Source organism: Atta cephalotes (genome assembly GCF_000143395.1).
Source record: "Atta cephalotes unplaced genomic scaffold scaffold00008, whole genome shotgun sequence".
Taxonomy (NCBI): Eukaryota; Metazoa; Arthropoda; class Insecta; order Hymenoptera; family Formicidae; genus Atta; species Atta cephalotes.
The window spans coordinates 1,448,810-1,456,116 of NW_012130072.1; the positions used below are offsets into that span (position 1 = coordinate 1,448,810).

General features: G+C 26.6%; 1 protein-coding gene across 1 annotated transcript in view; it reads left to right on the forward strand.

Annotated features, from left to right (window-relative positions):
* The window catches only part of LOC105627318 (phosrestin-2-like), a 45,087-nt gene that overhangs the window by 1,770 nt on the left and 36,010 nt on the right, over nucleotides 1-7,307 (forward strand). The gene's annotated exons all lie outside the window — the stretch shown is intronic.

A 7,307-nucleotide genomic window follows, 5' to 3' on the forward strand; every position in this document is an offset into this window, starting at 1 on the left:
TATATATATATATATATATATATATATATATATATATATATATATATATATATATATATATATATATATATACACATGTATATATTTGTGGAGATGCGACATAATAGATTGATTACAACGTCAAGACAAATAATAGACTGAAGAAAGCTTTTAAGAAAAGTTGCGCTATCGTGAACTTTTTCCGCAGCGATATTTTTTCTTGGAAGAAACTTTGGGAAGTCACAAGCAGTCAATCTTCCTAAGATACATGTCATGTGATCGTACACATATAAAACTGACACAACTCAATAATGTCAATATGACTAATTGATAGATAGGATTAAGTTACGCACAAATTTAGGGCACGTTAAGTCTGTAATACACAACTCATATCTATTCATTGTAACAAAGACATCAATTATTCTAATTACGTTAGATAATTAATTTCATATTAATTAATTTTGTTAAATATTTATTATTAATACTATAAGTAAATATCAATAATAAACATGATTGCAACAATACAAAAATATAATTCAACAAAAACATTTATTCAAATTGCATATATAAAATTATAAAACATTAGTCAATTATATTACTAAGCCGCTAAAAGTTAAATTTGTAACATTTGTATTTTAAAAAGAAATAAATACCGCTTAATATTTCTAAAATAATTGAAATTCAACACCTACTAAAAGTATAAAACTACTTCAAATTAAATTGAATTTCACATAAAGCAACAATGTAATCAAATATCGTAAAAATCATATTTTGTTGCTAGATTTTATACAAGCTATTTTATTGCTAGATTTTATAAGCTTGCATCTAATAGTCATCCTGAATAATTTAAGAGGTTCAGAGATAGTATCGTAGCGTAAGGTCCATACGTGCGCGCGAAATCCTCAAAATCCTTAATATTCACGTGCCTATGCACTTACATGTTATCGGATTAATTAATTCTGATCGCTCAATGATCTTAGTCGCGAAATTTGCAACTATCGAAGTTACACGATTCGATGACTAAAATAGACTAATGGATTCTTGTGTATGGCAATATTATACCTCTATCACAAGAATACAAAAGCAATTTATATAAAGTCCTCTTTAATTAATATTTATATAAAACAAAGAAATCAATCAATAGATAAATTACTGATTCAATTTCTTTTCTGATTTTTTACATCTCTCTCTTCAGAACTTTATTAGTTTATAATTTATAGTTTATAATTTCAGAGCTTAAAATTAAAGTTTTATAATTTATATAATATTTATTATTCCATCAATAGAATATGCTTCATTATGAATGAGTTCCGTTTTCACGTTCTGTAAGCATCAGTTTATCCTTGAGTTTATCCTTATTGTCCATCAAATATTAAAGAAAGACAAAATAATATAGAGATTATTGAATATTATTGAATTTGATAAGAGTACGAAGAAATGAGAAATGAGAAAATTTTCTGATTAAAAATGAACAAAGAAGATTTTGATCATGTCAATCAAAATTTTGATTATCACAACTAAAATTCTAATTAATGCAACCAGACTTTTTTTATTTCAGCGTAGAACAATGTTTTCATTTAGCCAGCTGCAAGTTGAATGTATTTAATCACAGCAAGTGTTGAATGTGAACATCCAGATTACACATTCACATATTCTGCATACGATTATATGCATGTTGAGTCTTCTCAAAAAGATAATCATTGTTTTTTAACTCTCTGAAACTCAATCTCGATTTAAATAGAAATGAAAATTAAATATTTCATTATAATTCGTAATAATTTAATTTATTTTCGAAGCAATGTTGGATAAGATATAATATTTAATATGATAATTTATTATGTATTTCTTTCTATTGAAAAATATTATAATTTAAACCAAGCCAAAATAATACAAATTAAATAAATAACATTTTTCACAAAAGAATTGTTCGAAAAATTACAAAATTATTTTTCCTTATAACTGAATAGTGGAAAAGATAAAATGTATTATTGCAACTGTGCAATTTCACAGAGAAATGATAAATAAAAGAATTATTATGCAAATTAAGAATCATGTAAATAGAATATACAAGTATCAATAAAATCATCTATAGAAGCATTTCTCCAACGGAATTACTTTTCCAACAGAGATTTAAATTGATGTTCAACTTGCAACTTTTAGCGAGTTTATTAATGCGTTTTCGCCAAAATACAGAATAAACTGTTAGTTAACTATAACAAGCTAATTAATTCATGTGCGACTATGAAGTTTCGTGACGAGTATAAATTGAAATTTAAGCATTACTGAAACAATACGCGATTTCGCACGTTTTTGTTATCGGTCATCCACGTTAAATCGAAAGAGTCGACGATATCTGCGCACACCATGATATCAGCGTAATAAATACGAAAACTAGTGAAATATGCATCTAAATTGGAAGTGTCGAAACGATTTACGGATTTGCAAAAATCCCAGATTCGAAGAGATAGATATCGCTTACGCAATCGATAAAATGGAATTCAGCTTGGTATGTGATAAACGCAACGACGTCAACGCCGTAACATCACGTTAAACGGAATTTACTAAATCTCTTGGTATATTAATAAACCTATAATCCGCCACGGATTACAAAATTAACTATAATCTCGAGATTTTCATTATATGGGATTTTCATATCTTGTAGACGTTAAGAGAAAACATTGATGGGATGTAATTATTGAAAGCGGAAAAGCAATAGTAGCATGGAAAAAAATATAAAATAATTTTCTTCGTTACATCGTAATTTTAAACTCGAAAAAATAAATCTATAAACTATACTTCATTAAAAATTTTGTAATAATATTCCCATCCGCTTAATATTTACGCATTTATAAATAAAGGTCACACTTTTAATGTTAACAGATATACAGAGATGAATTTATATTCAATTACACTGCTGGCATTGATTATTGCAAAATAATTATCGTAAAATATACAAGTTAGTTGAATAATGTTCTCAATATCGTTACCGCTAATAATATGATATTTGTTTATTACCGTGTCGTTAATTTTAATATATATTATTTAAGCACCATCAGTTTCATTAGTCTTACGCGTTATAAGCTAAATGCCGCTTGCAATGAAGCAGTGCCAACAAACATCAAAATATATGCAGATTTATACGGGACGCGATTCAACCCCGACACCGACGGATACAGTAGTATTACTAATAGAGGGAAAAACACAGAAGCTAAAACAGGAAACTCATTACGGTTACAAAATACATTCTATTTTTGACTATTTAACAGAACAAAAAGAAACAAAAACTTAACAGTTTCTCTACAACATAAAAATTAATATATTTAAATTATACTAATAATCGAAAATGATTTCAATAACAAAAATATTAAATTAAATTGAATTAATTTAATTAAATATTTTTATTATTGATATTTTTTTTATTTTACTTTTGACGTAAAAATTTTTAATGTAACATTGCGCCATGAATATCCTGAGTGTGTTCTCTTTTTATTTATTGTTTATTAAAGCACTTTATCACATTTATTTAAATTAATTAAATGAATTTAATTAAATGATTACAACAAAAAATTACTTTAAATTGGATCAAATGTTTCTTATAGATTTTTGAATGCTGAAAATATATGTGTGATGCCGCAAGTAAAATTCTAGTACATCTTTCTTAACATAGCTAAAAAGCAGGGATTCATCGGATATCCTAAAAGAATCCGGTACATTTTTACTATTCCATCATGAATATCTGGGAATGTATCCAATTGAAATTTTATATCACAAAATTGTTGATTTTTTCTTGAACAAATGTTCTAGAAATAAATAGGGGAATCGAGCAATGTGAATGAATTAAGATTGAGCAGAAAAAATGACACAATTAAAATTGAGATCAGAAACCATTTTTATTCTTATAAATCTCTTAAAGACTTAACTTTGAAATAAAATTTAAATAAATTAAAAAACTTGAACATTAATATGTCGTTAGTTAAAACAAACAAAAAAGAGAATCATTTTGCTTGACCCTAAGAAAAGCGAATGAATTACTCGAGCAATGCAAATGAAATTTAAAAAATTAGATTAATCAGTCTTGGCAATCGTTACAAAAGTAGTTATCAAATCCTCTATGTAGTGCAGTCTTCATGGACTCATTTGATGCAATGACTGCATTGGATCAGTCATAAACAAATCATACTGCATTGTGGCAAAAAATAAACAAAAATGAAATGTAAATAAACACGTGTCTTTCATACACTCGAAAAATCGTATTCCCAGTATTTTCATTGTAATCATATACCAAATAAAGAGGATGGATCATCCGCTTTGTTTCCACCCGCTTTGCCCAAAGGACCTACCTGGCGCAAATTTAGAAAGGTTAGAACAAGTTGAAGTACCAATTGAAAAATTTTAACCTCGAATATACATTTAAAGACACAGAATTCTTATAAAAAAATCATTCACATTGATTAAGGAACAATTACAGATAATAATTAAACTATGTACCTAAAGAAAAATCGCAAGAAAACACTTAATTTTCTATATATCTTTATTAAATAGAAACGAACGTAATGTCATTTCGTACTTTTATAGCATCGCTGATCGGTTATTCTTTCAACTGTTAGAGACACATAGCGCAATCTCAGATAAACGAAAATAAAAAATATTCGCTTTATCCAAGGCGTCCCATTTTGCCTGGGCTTTCCTTATGCATATTCATTAATGCTATAATATCTTATACAATATCTTATACTTATTGCAAAATTACAATTTTTTTCTCTATAGGTTTTTTTTTAAGACATTTTTTTCGAAGAAATTGCTTTCTCAGATATCCGATCTTACATTCTGTCTGGATATCCGATACATCCCTGCTAAAAGTAAGATATTGAAATTTGAAAAAAGTACATTTTACAGAAGATGAATAAACATTTATGACATTTATGACTTCAGAATTTCAAAATAACGTTCTTTTTTTTACAAAAAAAGTCAAAATGCACGAAAAAAGCCATTTTTTGCGAATTTTTTAATCTCAATTATTATTTTGGAAACTTGACGTGCTAATGCAATTTAATTTGCATCATTGTTTTCAAAAATCGAAAAAACCCTTTGATTCAAAGAAATTAAAAAATTTTTGTAATATAACTATAGTATTATCTTTCAAATATTTTTAAGCGACTGAAAATCATCGAGAGATATATATTTCTTGCTCTGAATTTAGGTATATACAAATTTCTTTTTTAATAATTATAAATATTCATGATAAAATATTTCATACTTTCAAATCAGATCAACGATTTGATTTTTTACAATATCATATAATAACCATCAAATAAATTTATTGTATAACAACAAACTTTTATTTCATTTGCGAAATAACTAAAATGCTTGCGACAACTTGAGTATGTTCTAAAGAATAGTAGAAACGAGAAATCTTGATATAAGTAGTACATGTGAAACCTCGGATATTATAGGAGATCTGATGACAGCAGAAAGAACAATCGAATGGAAAGCAAAATTTTCAAAAAACATACATGAGTCAGAGTAAAAAGATACAACAATTGTAGACCGCCTAGAATTTCTATTTTATATATATTATATATATATTATATAATATCTTATTCATATATTATATTTTTTCATATCTATTATATCCTTACTTTCTTACTTTTTTTTGTTATATATATTTATTCTTGTCTTTGTTTTATTAATATACAAAGTTGCATCTTTTGTTACAAAAAATATTTAATAAATACGACGTTTGCAAAAAAAACTCACGGAACATCACATAACATGTAATTGATATGAATATTTCTCACTTCTTATTCTTATATGCATCCTTAGAATGCAAGCAATCACAAAATTTTTATTACGCAAAAAATGTAAAATGTTACGAAATACACGTTCTTGTTTTTTCTTCATAATTGCAGACATATGCAATTAGTATATATTATATAATATTAAATAATAATATATAATATTAAAAAACTATATTATATAAGAATTTGTCGGAGTAAGTTCGTAATTGCTCTCTATGATGTATATAATTAGCGTTCTAAGAAAAATATAAAAAATTCATATTTGTGCTGGAAACTCAAAACCTGAAAGATCAACTCTGTTCGAGAAAGCGAAAACATCGTAAAGACCCTTTCGACGCGAATTCCTTTTCGTTTGTGAAATATGAATAGTGGAATTCTCCTTGAGATGTTCTTTTATTTGAAATGTACTTTTTCTTCATCTTCCTTTTGCTACTTTACATATTTGTGCCGCCCGATTCGACATCAATATTAACAGTATGACATATACGGTATGACGTAATACTTGTGTTCCAATAAAATATTCGGTGAACTTATACGACAGTATGTTGAAATTTGATATACCGGCGCGACTAATATCAGAATATACGTAACCCGCAAGGAGTTCGATCCATTTTTTTATCTCTCGATTTGAATCGTACTTCTCAAAATCCTCTTTTGAATGTTTCCACGTCACGTCGGTTACCCATTTTCTAATTTTCCGCACAAATCGTAAAAATACGCTGTCGGCTAGCAACAAGATTATACAATCAATAATAATAAATCGTATGAAATAATAATAAATCGTATGAAATAATAATATATCGAGAGTATCTTATCTCAATTTATTATGCAGTTAATTAATTATATAATATACGAAAACAGTATTTATGTTGCAATATCGCAATCATCTTATAAAAATATGCTTTGAAAAAAGAAATAGCCAACATTCTCATAAGAATCGTTTCCAGAGAATTCATTTTGTTCTCGCATTTATTTTTATCGGTATAATTCCTATTTAAATGGTAACAAAACTAATTATCTGAAATGTTTAAACAGTTGACAATGAAAAAGCTACAGAAGGCGAAAGAAAACGTTGAGTAGCGCAAAAATTATATACGCGCTGCAAAAGAAGTAATGTGGTCAAGGATAAAGACTGTTCTATTTTCATAAAAAAAATCTCATCATCAACATTTGAAATGCGATAGTGTATATTTGCAGTTATTGGATACTCTATTTGTAAATTACGCGAGAATATCTTGAGTATCTTTGTCTTTAAAATTATTGAGAGAAAGCTTCTTTTAAAACGTATTGTATATCATGTCATATATAAATAAGGTATCGTATAATCATGTCACAAATAAATATACAAATATAATATTTTCCTATACAATAAATTACGCATTATGCAAAATAAAGAAGACATACAAAGTTATCACATAAAATTTAAAGTTGTCAAAACGATTCTGGACGTATATATATATATATATATATATATATATATATATATATATATATATATACTACTACTACTACTATATTATATACTATATA